Raw genomic sequence first — 19,087 nt, 5'->3', positions numbered from 1 at the left:
GCTGGGGCAAATTACCTAACAATAATGGATCTGAGTCGAGGATACTGGCAGATTCCCCTGAGCCCTGAGGCACAGGAGAAGTCCGCCTTTATCACACCCTTTGGACTGTACGAGTCCACGGTCATGCCCTTCAGCATGAAGAATGCCCCTGCCACTTTCCAGCGGATGGTCAACCTCCTGCTTCAGGGACTGGAGAAGTACACCGTGGCGTACTTGGATGACATTGCCATCTTCAGTCCCTCCTGGGAGGAACAACTGCAGCATCTCGAGGAGGTGCTCAGGCGAATTCACCAAGCAGGACTGACTATCAAGCCAGGAAAGTGCCAGATGGGCATGAGGGAGGTTCACTACCTGGGGCACCGGGTAGGCGGGAACACCCTGAAGCCAGAGCCTGACAAAGTGGGAGTGATCGTGAACTGGTCCACTCCCGTTACCAAGAAACAGGTGATGTCCTTCTTGGGCACTGCAGGGTACTATAGGCGCTTCGTACAGCACTATAGTAGCCTGGCAAAACCTTTGACGGACCTCACCAGGAAGAAGCTACCCCACATCATCAACTGGACAGATGGCTGTGAGGGGGCCTTCCAGGCATTGAAAACCGCACTGTGCAACGCCCCTGTGTTGAAAGCAGTCGACAGCAGTCGACCGTACTTGGTGCAGACCGACGCCAGCGAGTTTGGCCTTGGTGCTGTGCTCAGCCAGGTTGACTCGGAGGACCAAGAGCACCCCATGTTATACCTGAGCCGGAAGCTTTTGCCGAGGGAAGTGGCCTACTCCACCATCGAGAAGGAGTGCCTGGCCATAGTCTGGGCCCTGCAGCGCTTGCAGCCCTACTTGTACAGCCGCCCCTTCACTGTGGTGACCGACCACAACCCTCTGCGCTGGCTAAACGCCATGTGTGGAACCAACGGCAGGTTGCTACGCTGGAGCCTTGCCCTTCAGCAGTTTGACTTCCCCATTGAACACAAAACGGGCAAAGAGCATGGGAATGCAGATGGACTGTCCTGCCAGGGTGAACCTACTGAGGTGCTCATGGAGGCATACCGTGGGGTTCTGCCTCCCTAGCGCAGACCAAAAGGGGGAGGTGTGAGGACAATGTATAAAATCGGTAGTAGTTTCTCTGCCTTTTAGCACCATAGCTGAGGGAATTCTGCACCACTAACCATGGTGCTGAGAAACACATGGTCGCTGTAAAACTCCCCTCTTTTTCCCCTCCCTGAATACAACCAATCAGCCCTAGGACAAACACTGGGTAACCTGAAGCTGTGTGTGAGCAGGGTGTGGCCTTACACTGCAGGTGACCAATCATGCAAAGCCACCTGTGGTCCCTCCCCTTCTTAGTCAGGAATGTCTTTGTCCGGAGAGTCTCACAACGTAAATATCTCAGAGACCTCAATGAATATCATTAGTGATGTCCCAAGGCTGGAGTATATAAGCCCCCACACTTAACCCAGCCGGCAGTTGGAGTTTTGTTGCCTGAGGACTTGATCTGTGCTATGCATTGGGACATCTGGGGTCTGCCTGCAGCATGGTTTTGCCTGACATGAACTGAGAACATGTGAGTGTTACCTTTTCTTATTTACTCCCTGTTTATTTCATAATTACCCTTGTACATATTTGCAATTGTCTCATTTGTAACATCTTTATAAAATATTTTTGATAAAGCACTGCCTAATTTTTTATGGTATATAATATTTAATATTAGTTCGTTCTCCTGTTCTAAACCGTACCCTAAGTCTTCTGAAGGGAAATACGCTACTGTTACTGTTGTGTTGGGTTAGCTTCGGACCCGTTTAATCGAAGCTGGTGGCAGCATACATTTTGTACTGGGTAGTTGGGTGGCGTTATAGTGACTGCGGCGTTGATAATTATTGATCCTGCCTAAGTGGGAGTAGTTTATCGCGTCGCTGCAGCGTGCCCAATAGCCAGTACATAGCAGGCAGCCTGTCTGGCGACTAATTACCCTAGGTGCAGTACCTACTCTGACCTGAGAGTAAGGGGGGTGCCAGAGAGCTGCAAGTGTTAAGTGGAACTGTAAGCGGGATATACATAAATCCCTGCAGTTCGTGGTATATAGAAAAGCAGTGGGATACCTAAAATAAGCCCCTGTTGTAAACTAAGAGGTCAATAGCCTTGTGTGTGGTTTTTCATCACATCGTGGAGTGGAGGGATAACTAGGATAAGCCCCCCTGCACATGTGATAGCCGTCTGTTGGCCTACAGTCACCTCAATCCGTGACGTAGGGGTGACGGTCACGGTGTGAATCCTGACCAATTGGTGACAGCGGTCAGGGGAATCGTGACACCCAATCTCTGACAGCCACGTTTAACATGTGCCAACAGAGGCACATGTCATTCCACTCTCCAATCGGCGTGCCCGTGACGTGATCTTGGGGCGCTGATGGGTTGTCATGACAGCCGGGAGCCTGCTGATGACCTGTTCCTGTCATTATGAACCTCCTGTGAACACCGGCCTTTATCAAGAATTCATAGGAGAACATAATTTCTGCTATATATAGCACAAGCAATCGGACGATCACAGCTTCAGGTCCCCTAGGGAGTCTATTGAATAGTTTTTAAAAAATTTAAAAAAATACAAGAAGTCAAACTTCCCTCCTTTTGCCCCAAAGTGAAAATAAAACAAGTAAACAAATACACATATTTGGTATCACTGCATTCAGAAATGTCCAATTTGTCAAAATCGAAAATAATTTAATACGAACAATAAACGGCGCAGTGAGGAAAAAATTGAAACGCCAGAATTTCTACTTTTTCGCTGCTCCAGGTGATACAAATATTTTATCTATCTCAAAATGGTAGCAGTAAAGTCATCAGCTCAAGGAGCAAAATATAAGCCATCACACGGCCCCGCATTCTGAAAAATCAAAACGCTACAAGTCTCGCAAAAAAAAGGAGAGAAAAGCGAAAATGTTTTTTCATACAAATTTGAGATTTTTTTTTCACCTCTTAAATAAAAGGAAAACTTGGTATCTGGGTACTCGTACTAACCTGGAGAATCATATTACAAGGTCAGCTTTACCATATAATGAACATGGTAAATAAAAATCCCAAAAAACAATTGTGGAATTGCACTTTTTTGGCAATTTCACCCCACTTGGAATGTTTACAGTACATTATATGGTAAAATGAATGGTGTCATTCAAACGTCCAACTCGTCCCGCAAAAAACAAGCCCTCGCATGGTCATACTGACGGAAAAATAAAAAAAAGATGGCTTTTGGAAGAAAGAAAAGGAAATAAAAAGGAAAATGGCCCGTTGTTGAAGGGGTTGAAACTTCCTTTGTCACAAGATAACGAAATAATTCACTTCACCTATCAGTGGTTTTAATGTTATGGCTAATCTGTGTATCTACAGCTGCCAGGATCACTGGTAGAGAAAACCGATGCCACAGGGTGTATTTAAGTATACAGGCTCTGATTAAGCAAACTACTAGAGAAAAGGAAGAATTTAGGGGGTAGCAAAACCATGCTAGAAGTAAGGCCTCCAGTTATTTAAGGAAACGGAATCCCCTCAAGCTATACATACTATATCAGCTTAACGGTTAATAAATAAAAACGTGGCAAACTTTCTTTTTCTGAAAAGTGTGTATTAATGTATTGATAATTTTATATTTATTCAATATTGTCTTCCAATTTTTCAAAAAATGCGCAGGACTGAAATGAGCAGAAATATTAACAGAATGAACCTGTGACTGTACAATGTGCTAAGGGTGTTATCTCCTAGCGTACGGTACATGGCAGGACGCCATAGGATGTGCTCTGCTGTAGCTTATCTAATGACTTGCAGCAGAGGTTTTAGCTGCATCAGCCCATGGGACCCTGGTTCAGCTTGGAATTAATAATATATGCCCTATTAATTACTTTACTACAAGTTAAAAGATATGACTGTTGGGATACTGGGTACTAAGAAAACCGCTATTACATAATTAATTCATAAACAGATCATAGGGACTGCACATCAATGGAATGGAGACTATGCTTCACTCCAAATTCACAGTACAAACCCCTTAATAAAGCATGTAACACTTATTGTGAAGGTTGAGCTATCTGCACAAACAGGACTCATTATTGATGCAATTAGACCTTTCACAATTTTTTACTACAAACATCTCTGAACAGATATAAGAACATAATGTGGCTTCAACCAAATATAGCAGCAGATAACTGGTCCATTTCCAATGATTTAATAGAGAGTATAGCCCAAAGCTCCGCGTCCCAGCACCAAAGGTGCCGAGCCGACATCTGTCTTAAAAGGAAAAAAAAACTTAAGGCAGTTCATTAGACTTACCGTAAGTATAATATTTCATTCTGTATCCAATGGCCTACTAACAACGATGTATGTACATTCTATAAATGTCTACTCCACTGACTTGTGCCCACATACATGTATGTTTACAGTGGGTGACAAAATTAAAGGGGTATTCTGAAGTTTGGAAGTCATCCACTATTCATAGGGAATAACTTCGCGATCTCTGGGGATCTGATATCTGGGGCCACCACCAATGCCGGAAACAGGGTCTTTACAGATCATGCCACGCAATGTATTATAAAGGGAGCGCCAGTGACCTGTCAAGTGCTGTGCTCAGAAATCTCTGGTGGTCCCACGTATAGGGGATAGCTTCCAAACTTGAGTGTACCCTTTTAAGGTTGGATAGATAAATAGATAGATAGATAGATAGATAGATAGATAGATAGATAGATAGATAGATAGATAGATAGATAGATCATAAGAAATTGAAAGAATTGGAGTACTCACCCAGATCCTTCTTGATGTGCAATTTTATTCCATGGTAAAACGGGACATCAAACCATATTGAAGTGCAGAGTGCAGGTAGCAGGGGAGCTATGGAGATGAGATAGTCTGATGGGCTGCGACCGTTTCACGCTTGCTTAGCGCTTCTACAGGTCCATGCTTAGATAGATAGATAGATAGATAGATAGATAGATAGATAGATAGATAGATAGATAGATAGATAGATAGATAGATAGATAGATAGATAGATAGATGATAGATACAGGTGCTTCTCACAAAATTAGAATATCATCAAAAAGTTAATTTATTTCAGTTCTTCAATACAAAAAGTGAAACTCATATTATATAGAGTCATTACAAACAAAGTGATCTATTTCAAGTGTTTATTTCTGTTAATGTTGATGATTATGGCTTGCAGAGAATGAAAACCCAAAAGTTATTATCTCAGTAAATTAGAATACTTTATAACATCAGCTTGAAAAATTATTTTAAAATCGGAAATGTTGGCCTACTGAAATGTATGTTCAGTAAATGCACTCAATACTTGGTTGAGGCTCATTTTGCATCAATTACTGCATCAATGCAGCGTGGCATGGAGGGGATCTGCCTGTGGCACTGCTGAGGTGTTATGGAAGTCCAGGTTGCTTTGATAGCAGCCTTCAGCTCGTCTGCATTGTTGGGTCTGGAGTCTCTCATCTTCCTCTTGACAATACCCCATAGATTCTCTATGGGGTTAAGGTCAGGCGAGTTTGCTGGCCAATCAAACACAGTGATACTGTTGTTTTTAAACCAGGTGTTGGTACTTTTGGCAGTGTGGACAGGTGCCAAGTCCTGCTGGAGAATGAAATTTCCATCTCGAAAAAGCTTGTCGGCAGAGGGAAGCATGAAGGGCTCTAATATTTCCTGGTAGACAGCTGTGCTTTGGTCTTGATAAAACACAGTGGACCTGCACCAGCAGATGACATAGCTCCCCAAACCATCACTGATTGTGGAAACTTCACACTAGATCTCTAGCAGCTTGGATTGTATGGCTCTCCACTCTTCCTCCAGACTCTGGGACCTTGATTTCCAAATGAAATGCTAAATTTACTTTAATCTGAAAAAAACAACACCTTGTAGGACCACTGAGCAACAGTCCAGTTCTTTTTCTCCTTGGCCCAGGTAAGACGCTTCTGGCGTTGTCTATTGGTCATGAGTGGCTTGACACAAAGAATGTGACACTTGTAGCCCATACGTCGATATGATAGATAAAACAGCTACACAAAAGAAGCCGGTACAAGCCTCCAAGTACCGACCTCAAATATAGATAAATAGAAGGCTTTGCACAACTTCATGACATTGTGGGGGCCAAGTAACTGGTAGAGGTGCAAACAATATCAGGCAGAAGATTGCTGACTCGGAAGTGACCACTGCCCTAATAGTGCTGCCAAATACTTTTGCTCATCTCTATCAGATATTATTATTATTATATGACTTTTCAACTTAAAAACAATATTTCCTGTTAGCATAAATTTGTAATGAAAGTATCTTAAAGGCATTTATAAATCACTAGCTGAAGAGCCCGGCATTGCCTGGGCATAGTAAATATCTGTGGTTAGTTATAGCACCTCACTTCTCTCATTTTCAAATCACGCCTCTCATTTTCCCCTCACATCTTTCATTTTCCCCTTCACATCTCTCATTTTCTCCCTCACACCTCTCATTTTCCCCCTCACTCCTCTTATTTTCCCCCTCCTCTCATTCCCCACTCACTCCTCTCATTCCCCCTAACACTTGTCATTTCGACCTCACATCTGTCATTTTCCGATCACTCCACTATTTTCCGTCATTCCTCTCATTTTGCACTCACACCTTTTCATTTTCACCTGTATTGTTGTGAATTCTGCTTTTGGGCTCCCTCCGGTGGCTGTAGGTGGTAATGCAGTTGTCCCTGGCCTGCAGTTCTGGACAGGTGTATCTGCTGATTGCAAATCTGACTGGGGTATTTAGGTTTGCAGGACTTATTCGTCCTTGCCAGTTGTCAGTGTTTCTTGTGAAGTGTTGGATCACTTTCTGGCTCTCCTGCTTAGCTGCCAATTCATCAAAAGATAAGTGTCTGTTTCCTTTTTCTGTGGCACACATGCGGTGTGCTAGTATTCTGTGCTATTCATTTGTTTTTCTCTTGTCCAGCTTAGACTGTGTCAGTGTTTTCTCAGTCTTGTTGGATTCTCTGGAGTTGCAGATATACACTCCACATCTTTAGTTAGATGGTGGCGTTTTTGTATTTTCTGCTGTGGATTTTTTGGAAGGATTTTAATACTGACCGCTTAGTATCCTGTCCTATCCTTTCCTATTTAGCTAGTGTGGCGTCATTTGCTAAATCCTGTTTCCTGCCTGCGTGTGTCTTTTCCTCTACTACTCACAGTCATTATTTGTGGGGGGCTGCCTATTCTTTGGGGTTCTGCTCTGAGGCAAGATAGTATTCCTATTTCCATCTATAGGGGTATTTAGTCCTCTGGCTGTGTCAAGGTGTCTCGGTTTTGTTAGGCACACCCCACGGCTACTTCTAGTTGCGGTGTTAAGATCAGGGTTTGCGGTCTGTATAGTTACCACCTACTCCAGGGAAAGTTTTCATGGTGCTCCAAGGTCACCTGATCATAACACTATGTCATCTCCTCCTGTATATAGTATATACCTGTATGTCATCTGCTCCTGCATATAGTATATACCTGTGTGTCATCTCCCGTGTATATAGTATGTACCTGTATGTTATCTCCCCTGTATATAGTATGTACCGGTATGTCATCTCCTGCTGTATTAGACCTCGTTCACACGTTATTTGGTCAGTATTTGTACCTCAGTATTTGTAAGCTAAATTGGCAGCCCGATAAATCCCCAGCCAACAGGAAGCCCTCCCCCCTGGCAGTATATATTAGCTCACACATACACATAATAGACAGGTCATGTGACTGCCAGCTGCCGTATTTCCTATATGGCACATTTGTTGCTCTAGTAGTTTGTCTGCTATTAATCAGATTTTTATTTTTGAAGGATAATACCAGACTTGTGTGTGTTTTAGGGCGAGTTTCATGTGTCAAGTTGAGTGTGTTGAGTTGCGTGTGGCGACATGCATGTAGCGACTTTTGTGAGATAAGTTTTGTGTGGCGACATGAGTGTTGCAACTTTTTGTGTGTCGAGTTGCATGTGACAGGCTAGTGTAGCAAGTTGTGTGCAGCAAGTTTTGTGCATGCGAGTTTTGCGCGTGGCGAGTTTTATGTGTGGTGCATTTTGAGTAGGTGCATGTTTTGCGTGAGGCAACTTTTGCATGTGTTGCAACTTTTGTGCATGTTGCAATTTTTCCACGTGTGCAAGTTTTGCATGTGGCGAGTTTTCCATGAGGTGAGTTTTGCACGTGTGGCGAGTTTTGCGTGAGCCTAGTTTTGCATGTGGCGAATTTTGCGCATGGCGAGTTTTGAGTGGCGACTTTTGTGTTTCGACTTTTATGTGGCGAGGTTGGTGTATGTGTGGTGAAATGTGTGCTGAGGGTGGTATATGTGTTCAAGCACGTGGTAGTGTGTGGCGCATTTTGTGTGTGTGTTCATATCCCCATGTGTGGTATCCCATAATGGGGCCCCACCTTAGCAACTGTACGGTATATACTCTTTGACACCATCGCTCTCATTCTTTAAGTCCCCCTTGTTCACATCTGGCAGCTGTCAATTTGCCTCCAACACTTTTCCTTTCACTTTTTCCCCATTATGTAGATAGGGGCAAAATTGTTTGGCGAATTGGAACGCGCGGGGTTAAAATTTCACCTCACAACATAGCCTATGACGCTCTCGGGGTCCAGACGTGTGACTGTGCAAAATTTTGTGGCTGTAGCTGCTACGGTGCAGATGCCAATCCCGGACATACACACATACATACACACACACACACACACACACACACACACACACATTCAGCTTTATATATTAGCTTTATTGCTAAATCAAGGATTAAAATTCAAGATCACATTTTCCAACCAGAGCTAAACTGAAAATGATGTCCCCTAGGGTCACTCACATCTACCCAGCACCATCTTACTACTCAGCCCTGCTTCCTTTCAATAGTATTGATACTATGCTATCCTTTGCCCTTTATCAAGTTTTGTCTAATAAGGTCAGCCTGTACCCCACAGATCAATTGTATTGAATGGATGAGGGTGCACTCGGACACAGTCTGTACCCTGTCTATCATATAAAATCAATTTCTCATTTAGTCTAAGGTGGTGCAGGATTTAATAGGAAATAGTGTATGTTACATCATCACATTGTAATATATATTTATTTCCCTGGAATATTGTGAGTTTATTTTGTGTCTCTATTATTATGTTATTAGTTTATATTTGATATCCTAGAAAAATATATTTTAATGGGTGAATTTTGCATATGAATTCATTCATTTTAACCAGTTCCTGTTCTCCATTGTCTTGATGTGTTATTTAACATCTTGAGAGTGGACTATATGCCTTTTTTTTTTAAATGCTCAGACATAGTGGGAGATGTTATTTGGCAGTCGGCAGGAGAATAAGAAGTTCTCTACACACAGCAGGGAAGATTTAACAATGTGTTGTATGTGCCTCAACGGAACATAACATTTAACTCATTTTCACATGCTAGGTATAGGATTAAACGTAAAAAACAAGGATGATGGCAATCATAGGGAATTACCAATTTTAATAAGCAAATCTCGACCCTGTGCTGATACCAAACCCTAATGCTCCACTCCTAAACTTTTACAAAGCTAAATGTATTCAAAACACATAGCCATTATAACCATGAAATCTGTAGAAGTCTACTCCAGTACCAAAGTTCAAATGCATCAATTTTCTTGCTGTCAGCCATCTTGAGGGTCCAGGTCTCACATCCATATGTTGCTGTTGTGAAAACAATTGCGCTGACCAATCTACACTTGGTAGCAAGGGTGATGTCTCTGCATTTCCAGACCTTGTTTATGCTGACCATTTCATCTCTTCCAAGGGACGTACTAAGAAAAATTATATTTGAGCCAAACTGTATGCATGTAAAATGTACAAGTTATACAAGGGAATCGAACCACTACATTGAAAACAATATAAAGAGAAGATGAAATAATGCACGCAAGACAGGTAAAGCAACCTTAGAAAAGGAATGTGCCATATAATTATTTCTATATAGATAAATACACTATATACAGTGGGTATGGAAAGTATTCCGACCCCTTTAAATTGTTCACTCTTTGTTTCATTGCAGCCATTTGGTAAATTCAAAATAGTTCATTTTTTTCTCATTAATGTACACTCTGCACCCCATCTTGACTGAAAATAAACCCAGAAATGTAGAAATTTTTGCAAATTTAATAAAAAAGAAAAACTGAAATATCACGTGGTCATAAGTATTCAGACCCTTTGCCCAGACACTCATATTTAAGTCACACACTGTCCATTTCCTTGTGATCCTTCTTGAGATGGTTCTACTCCTTCATTGGAGTCCAGCTGTGCTAATTAAACTGATATGAATTGATTTGGAAAGGCACAAACCTGTCTATATAAGACCTCACAGCTCACAGTGCATGTCAGACCAAATGAGAATCATGAGGTCAAAGGAACTGGCCAAGGAGCTTAGAGACAGAATTGTAGCAAGGCCCAAATCTGGCCAAGGTTACAAAAGAGTACTCAAAGTTCCTAAGAGCACAATGGCCTCCATAATCTTTAAATGCAAGAAGTTAGGGACAACCAGAAGTCTTCCTAGACCTGGCCGTCCATCCAAACTGAGCAATCGTGGGAGAAAAACCCCAAGATCACTGTGGCTGAGCTCCAGAGATGCAGTAGGGAGATGGGAGAAAGTCAACTATCACTGCAGCCCTCCACCAGTTGGGCCTTTATGTCAGATTGGCCCGATGGAAGCCCCTCCTCAGTGCAATACATATAAAAGCTCGCATAGAGATTGCTAAAAAAAAACACATGAAGGACTCCCAAACTATGAGAAATAAGATTCTCTGGTCTGATGAGATGAAGATAGACCTTTTTGGTGATAATTCTAAGCGGTATGTGTGGAGAAAACCAGGCACTGCTTTTCACCTGCCCAATACAATCCCAACAGTGAAACATGGTGGTGGCAGCATCATGCTATGGGGGGTGTTTTTCAGCTGCAGGGACAGGACGATTCATTGCCATTGAAGGAAACATGAATGCGGCCAAGTACAGAGATATCCTGGATGAAAACCTCTAGACCTCAGACTTGGCCGAAGGTTCACCTTCCAACAAGACAATGACTCTAAGCACACAGCTAAAATAACAAAGGAGTGGCGTCATAACAACTCTGTGACCATTCTTGACTGGCCCAGCCAGAGCCCTGAACTAAACCCAATTGAGCATCTCTGGAGAGACCTGAAAATTGCTGACCACCAACATTCACCATCCAACCTGACAGAGCTGGAGAGGATCTGCAAGGAAGAATGGCAGAGGATCCCCAAATCTAGGTGTGAAAAACTTGTTCCATCATTCCCAAGAAGACTCATGGCTGTACTAGTGCAAAAGAATCCTTCTACTCAATACTGAGCAAAGGGTCTGAATACTTATGACCATGTGATATTTCAGCTCTTCTTTTTTAATAAATTGCAAAAACTTCTACATTTGAATTTACCAAATGGCTGCAATGGAACAAAGAGTGACAAATGTAAAGGGGTCTGAATATTTTCTGTACCCACTGTATATACTGTATATATATGTATATATATATATATATATATATATATATATATATATATATATATATATACACACACACAATAATGACTTGTGACTGTGTGAGAACATGAACATATAATAAATATCACACAGTATACTATGGTGTAATATACAGCTCTGGCAAAAATTGAGAGACCACTACATCAAAACCCTGTCATGGGCAGCCCAATCTACAGACCTGAACCCCATTGAAAACCTCAGGAATCTAATCAAGAGGATGATGGATAGTCACAAGCCATCAAGCAAAGAAGAACTGCTTACATTTTTGCACCAGAACAGTGTGAAAGACTGGTGGAAAGCATGCCAAGACGCATGAAAGCTGTTACTAAAAATCATGGTTATTCCACAAAATATTGATTTCTGAACTCTTCCTGAGTTAAAACATTAGTATTGCTGTTTCTAAATGATTATGAACTTGTTTTGCATTATTTGAGGTCCGAAAGCACTGTTTTTTTTTTATTTTGACCATTTTTTGTCAGAAAAAAAGCTAAGATGGTCGGTGAACTTCAAGCCCTTTTGATCAGAGAACCCTACCTAAAGATTCTGGAAGACAAAATTATTTTCTGTTTGTATCCATCAATTCTGCCTGAATTCGGAGTTCCACATATCTCAGAGGTTGACTCCCGACTCTAATAGGGATAGGAAACACATAGAGGTCAAATAGCCCCTCCCCACTTTCCATTTTCAGTGTTTTTCTAAAGACCCACACCGGTATGAATGCTTCGGCGATTTATTTGGCAATAACAAATTTAAGTAATATAATTAAATACAAATGAGGGTGGGAATTACCCATGCTGTTGTGAAGGGTTCCTAGAAAATTAATTATTGGTAAGTCTAATTCTATTTTCTCAAATCACCCTCCATGAAAGCACCACAGGAGGAATAGGAACACATAATGTTAGGGAGGGACAATAACGTGGAGAACTTTCCTCCCAAAGGCTAAGTCTTTGTTAGACATTACGTCTAATCTATAATGTTTAGACAAGGTATAGGCCAAGAACCAGGTAGTGACTCTGCAGATTTGTTTGATGGAAGCACTTCCTGTTTCAGCCCAGGAGACAGCTATGGCCTGGGTAGAATGAGCTGTAAAGTTTTCTAGTGGCGATAGACTTTGATTTCTATATTCTCCACACATTGCTCTTTTGATCCCGGTAGGAATGGTACCCTTTGATGCCATCTTGCCTTTGTTCTGAAAGCAGTACTAAACAAAGAGATTCTGGTCCTTTCTCCAGGTTTTTGACCATTGAAGATAGTGAAGAACAGTCCTTCGCACCTCTACGGATTAAAACTCTGCTTCCTTATTGTTTTGATTCTGATAAAAGGCAGAATAATCCTCCTGTGGTGTTGTCATGGAGGATTCCTAAAAAAATGAATTACCGATAAGTCTAATGCTATATTTTTGGACTAACACAGCCTTCACCATTTGTAATAGTTTAGTGAATTAGCCCACGGAATGCCCATTTCCTGTAAAAAAAACAGGTCCTTAATGGGACTTTGTCAGTACAGAATCACTGTTCAAATCAAGTACAGGTGTTTGGTGCAATATGGCTGGGACAATCATTTAACCCCTTAACGACCGCCGATACGCCTTTTAGCGGCAGCAGTTAAGGCTACTTAAACCACAGCGCCGTTAATTAACGGCGCTGTGGAAAAAGTGTATAGTGCCCCCCAGAGTCGGATTTTCTCAGTTGACGGGGGTAGCCGAGACCCTAGAGAACATGATTCGGGTCGTTTTTTACCAACCCCCGGATTGCGATTGCCGGTAAATACCTGTTTGCCGGCGGCCGCCAAAAAAAAAAACGCGATTTCCCATTTAATTTTTCTGTCCACCGATGTGATCACACATCAGAGGACAGAGAAATGGGGTCCCCGATAGCCCCCCGATACTCATCCGTCTCCCCCGATGTTCCTCGTGTCTCCCGATGGGCACCGCTATCTTTTTCCGGGAAAAAAATGGAGGGGCGCATGCGCAGTGCGCCCGCCGGCTGGCACCCGGCAGATTTTTGGGGTCTCGGCTGCCGGGGGTATTAGAAACCCCAAAGAACATGATCAGGGTCGGTTTTTACCGACCCCTGTTTTGCAATCGCCGGTAACTAACCGTTTACCGGCGAACACAAAAAGAAAAAAAAGCTGCATGCCATTCTCTGTCCTCTGATGTGACCGCACATCAGAGGACAGAGAAATAGGGGGATTCGGGGACCCTGTCATACTTACCTGTGTCCCTGGGTCCTCCTGCGTCCCCTCCTGGCCCCTGGCTTCTTCCTCCACGAAGAAAATGGCGGGTGCATGCGCAGTGAGCTTCCTCTTGTTTTATTTTGGTCACTGTGAGATCCTATCACAGTGATCAAAATAAAAAAATAGTAACTAACCCCCCCTTTATCACCCCCTTAGTTAGGAAAAAATGATAAAATAAAAAAAAATGTATATATTTCTATTTTCGGGTTAGGGTTAGGGCTAGGATTAGGGTTAGGGCTAGGGTTAGGTTTAGAGTTAGGGTTAGGGCTTGGGATAGGGCTGGTGCTAAAGTTAGGGTTAGGGTTGGGCTAAAGTTAGGGTTAGGGTTGGTGCTAAAGTTAGGGTTAAGGCTAGGTTTAGGGTTGGGGCTATAAGTTAGGGTTAGGGTTGGGGCTAAAGTTAGGGTTAGGGTTGGGCTAAAGTTAGGGTTAGGGTTGGGGCTAAAGTTAGGGTTAGGGTTGGGGATAAAGTTAGGGTTAGGGCTAGCTATAGGGTTGGTGCTAAAGTTAGGGTTAGGGTTGGGGCTGAAGTTAGGGCTAGGGTTAGGGTTGGTGTTAAAGTTAGGGTTAGGGCTAAAGTTAGGGCTAGGGTTGGTGCTAAAGTTAGGGTTAGGGCTAGGGTTAGGGCTAAAGTTAGGGTTAGGGTTGGGGCTAAAGTTAGGGTTAGAGTTGGGGTTAGGGTTGGGATTAGGGTTTGGATTAAGGTTAGGGTTGGTATTAGGGTTAAGGTTGGCATTAGGGTTAAGGTTAGGGTTGAGATGATTAGGGGTGTGTTGAACTTAGGGATTTGATTAGGGTTAGGGTTGCGATTAGGGTTAGGGGTGTTTTGGGGTTAGGGTTTTGATTAGGGTTATGGATTGGGTTGGGATTAGCATTAGGGGTGTGTTGGGGTTACGGTTGGCGTTAGAATTGGGGGGTTTCCACTGTTTAGGAACATCAGGGGGTCTCCAAATGCGACAGCCAATTTTACGCACAAAAGTTAATTGGTGCTCCCTCCCTTCTGAGCTCTGCCGTGCACCCAAACAGTGGTTTACCCCCACATATGGGGTATCAGCATACTCAGGACTGATTGGACAACAACTTTTGAGGTCCAGTTTCTCCTGTTACCCTTGCGAAAATAAAAAAAAATTGGGGGCTAAAAAATCATTTTTGTGGGGAAAAAATGATTTTTTATTTTCATGGCTCTGCATCAAACTTCTGTGAAGCACTTGGGCGTTCAAAATGCTCACAACATATCTAGATAGGGTCCTTGGGGGGTCTAGTTTCCAAAATAGGCTCACTTGTGGGGGGTTTCTACTGTTTAGGTACATCAGGGGCTCTGAAAATGCAACATGACACCCACAGACCATTCCATCAAATTCTGCATTTTAAAACGTCACTACTTCCCTTCTGAGCCCTGATGTGTGCCCAAACAGTGGTCCCCCCACATATGGGGTATCTGTATACTCAGAACAAATTAGACAACAAATTTTGAGGTCCAATTTCACCTGTTACCCTTGGGAAAATAAAAAATTGGGAGCTAAAAAATCATTTTTGTGGAAAAAAATATATATATTCACGACTCTGCATTATAAACTTCTGTGAAATACTTGGGCGTTCAAAGTGCTCAACACACTTCTAGATAAATTCCTTGGGGGGTCTAGTTTCCAAAATGGGGTCACTTGTGGGGGGATTTCTACTGTTTAGGTACATCAGGGGCTCTGAAAATGCAACATGACACCCGCAGACCATTCCATCAAAGTCTGCATTTTAAAACGTCACTACTTCCCTTCTGAGCCCTGATGTGTGCCCAAACAGTGGTCCCCCCACATATGGGGTATCAGCGTACTCAGAACAAATTGGACAACAAATTTTGGGGTCCAATTTCTCCTGTTACCCTTGCGAAAATAAAAAAAAATTGGGGGCTAAAAATTATTTTTGTGGGGAAAAAATGATTTTTTATTTTCATGGCTCTGCATCAAACTTCTGTGAAGCACTTGGGCGTTCAAAATGCTCACGACATATCTAGATAGGGTCCTTGGGGGGTCTAGTTTCCAAAATAGGCTCACTTGTGGGGGGTTTCTACTGTTTAGGTACATCAGGGGCTCTGAAAATGCAACATGACACCCACAGACCATTCCATCAAAGTCTGCATTTTAAAACGTCACTACTTCCCTTCTGAGCCCTGATGTGTGCCCAAACAGTGGTCCCCCCACATATGGGGTATCTGTATACTCAGAACAAATTAGACAACAAATTTTGAGGTCCAATTTCTCCTGTTACCCTTGGGAAAATAAAAAATTGGGAGCTAAAAAATCATTTTTGTGGAAAAAAATATATATATTCACGACTCTGCATTATAAACTTCTGTGAAATACTTGGGCGTTCAAAGTGCTCAACACACTTCTAGATAAATTCCTTGGGGGGTCTAGTTTCCAAAATGGGGTCACTTGTGGGGGGATTTCTACTGTTTAGGTACATCAGGGGCTCTGAAAATGCAACATGACACCCGCAGACCATTCCATCAAAGTCTGCATTTTAAAACGTCACTACTTCCCTTCTGAGCCCTGATGTGTGCCCAAACAGTGGTCCCCCCACATATGGGGTATCAGCGTACTCAGAACAAATTGGACAACAAATTTTGGGGTCCAATTTCTCCTGTTACCCTTGGGAAAATAAAAAATTGGGAGCTAAAAAAATCATTTTTGTGGAAATAAAAATATATATTCACGATTCTGCTTTATAAACTTCTGTGAAGCACTTGGGCGTTCAAAGTGCTCAACACACATCTAGATAAGATCATTGGGGGGTCTAGTTTCCAAAATGGGGTCACTTGTGGGGGGGTTTCTACTGTTTAGGTACATCAGGAGCTCTGCAAATGCAACATGATGCCCGCAGACCATTCCATCAAATTCTGCATTTTAAAACGTCACTACTTCCCTTCTGAGCCCCGATGTGTGCCCAAACAGTGGTCCCCCCCACATATGGGGCATCAGCCTACTCAGGACAAACTGGACAACAAATTTTGGGGTCCAATTTCTCCTGTTACCCTTGAGAAAATAAAAAAATTGCGAGCTAAAAAATCATTTTTGAGGAAAAAAAAGGATTTTTTTATTTTCACGGCTCTACATTATAAATTTCTGTGAAGCACTTGGGGGTTCTAGATAAGTTCCTTAATGGGTTTAGTTTCCAAAATGGGGTCACTTGTGGGGGTCTTCTACTGTTTAGTCACATCAGGGGCTCTCCAAACACCAATTCTGCATTGAAAAAGTCAAAAGGAACTCCTTCTCTTCCAATCTCTGCTATGCGCCGAAACTGTGGCTTACCCCCACATATGGGGAAGCAACAAATTGCACAACAACTTTTCGGGTCTAATTGCTCCTGTTACCCTTGTGAAAATAAAAATTTGGGGGCGGAAAGATCATTTTTGTAGACAAAATGTGATTTTTTATTTTCACGGCTCTACGTTATAAACTTCTGTGAAGCACCTGGGGGTTTAAAGTGCTCACCACACATCTAGACAAGCTCGATAAAGGGTCTAGGTTCCAAAATAGTGTCACTTGTGGGGATTTCTACTCTTTAGGCACATCGGGGGCTCTCCAAACGCGACATGACATCCGATCTCAATTCCAGCCAATTCTGCATTGAAAAAGTCAAACGGTGCTCCTTCTCTTCCAAGCTCTGCCGTGCGCCCAAACAACGGTTTACCCCAACTTATGGGGTATCGACATACTCAGGAGAAATTGCACAACAACTGTTGTGGTCTAATTTCTCCTGTTACCCTTGTGAAAATAAGAATTTGTGGGCAAAAAGATCATTTTTGTGTAAAAAATTCGATTTTTTTTATTTTCACGGCTCTATGTTATAAACTTCTGTGAAGCACTTTTGGGTTCAAAGTGCTCAACACACATCTCGATAAGTTCCTTAAGGGGTCTAGTTTCCAAAATGGTGTCACGTGTGGGGGGTTTCCACTGTTTAGGCACATCAGGGGCTCTCCAAACGCAACATGGTGTCTGATCTCAATTCCAGCCATTTCTGCATTGAAAAAGTCAAACGGCGCTCCTTCTCTTCCAAGCCCTGCCGTGCGCCCAAACAGTGGTTTACCCCCACATATAGGGTATCGGCGTATTCAGGAGTAATTGCACAACAAATTTTGTGGTTCATTTTCTCTTTTTACCCTTGTTAAAATGAAAAAAAATGGTTCTGAAGTAAAATGATTGCAAAAAAAGTTAAATGTTCATTTTTTCCTTCCACATTGTTTCAGTTGCTGTGAAGCACGTCAAGGGTTAATAAACTTCTTGAATGTGGTTTTGAGCACCTTGAGGGGTGTAGTTTTTAGAATGGTGACAAGTTTGGGTATTTTCTGTCATGTACACCCCTCAAAGTGACTTTAAATGTGAGATGGTCCCTAAAAAAATGGTTTTGTAAATTTTGTTGTAAAAATGAGAAATCGTTGGTCAACTTTTAACTCTTATAACTTCCTAACAAAAAAAAATTGTTTTCAAAATTGTGCTGATGTAAAGTAGACATGTGGGAAATGTTATTTATTAACTTTTTTGTGTGACATATCTCTCTGATTTAAGGCCCTTCCAATTCAAAGTTTGAAAATTGCAAAATTTTAAATTTTTTTGCCATATATACGTTTTTTTCATAAATAATAGCAAGTAATATCGAAGAAATGTTACCACTAACATGAAGTACAATATGTCACAAAACGAACATTCTCAGAATCAGCGGGATCCGTTAAAGCGTTCCAGAGTTATAACCTCATAAAGTGACAGTGGTCAGAATTGTACAAATTGGCTCGGTCATTAAGTACCAAATTGGCTCTCTCACTAAGGGGTAAATATACCCCAGAAGAAGGCTATATGCTGAAACGTGCGTCGGGGCCTCACACCATTCTCTGCAGGGGGTATTTGACTTATATTGTATTTTTTTGTATTAAGTTCTTATTACTGAGGCTAGGATTTCAAATCATAGGCAGTATGTAGCTACAGCTCTGGCAAAAATAAAGAGACCACTACAAAAAGTCCAGTTTGTCTGATTTTTCTCTTTATAGGTATATTTTTGAGGAAAATGTAAATTGTTCTTTTATTCTATAAACTTCTGACAACATGCCTCTGAATTTCCAAGCAATAAATTTTGTATTTTCTTTCTGACAAAGAAAAATGTTCAAAATTAAAAATAAAAACCTCAGTGCTTTCACTGAGCACCTCAAATAATGCCAAGAAAACAAGTTCATAATCATTTAGAAACAACAATACTAATGTTTTAACTCAGGAAGAGTTCAGAAATCAATATTTTGTGGAATAACCATGATTTTTAATCACAGCTTTCATGCGTCTTGGCATGCT

The sequence above is a fragment of the Ranitomeya imitator genome, chromosome 3, assembly GCF_032444005.1.
Source record: "Ranitomeya imitator isolate aRanImi1 chromosome 3, aRanImi1.pri, whole genome shotgun sequence".
In the NCBI taxonomy this organism is placed as follows: Eukaryota; Metazoa; Chordata; class Amphibia; order Anura; family Dendrobatidae; genus Ranitomeya; species Ranitomeya imitator.
This window is presented reverse-complemented; position numbering follows the sequence as displayed.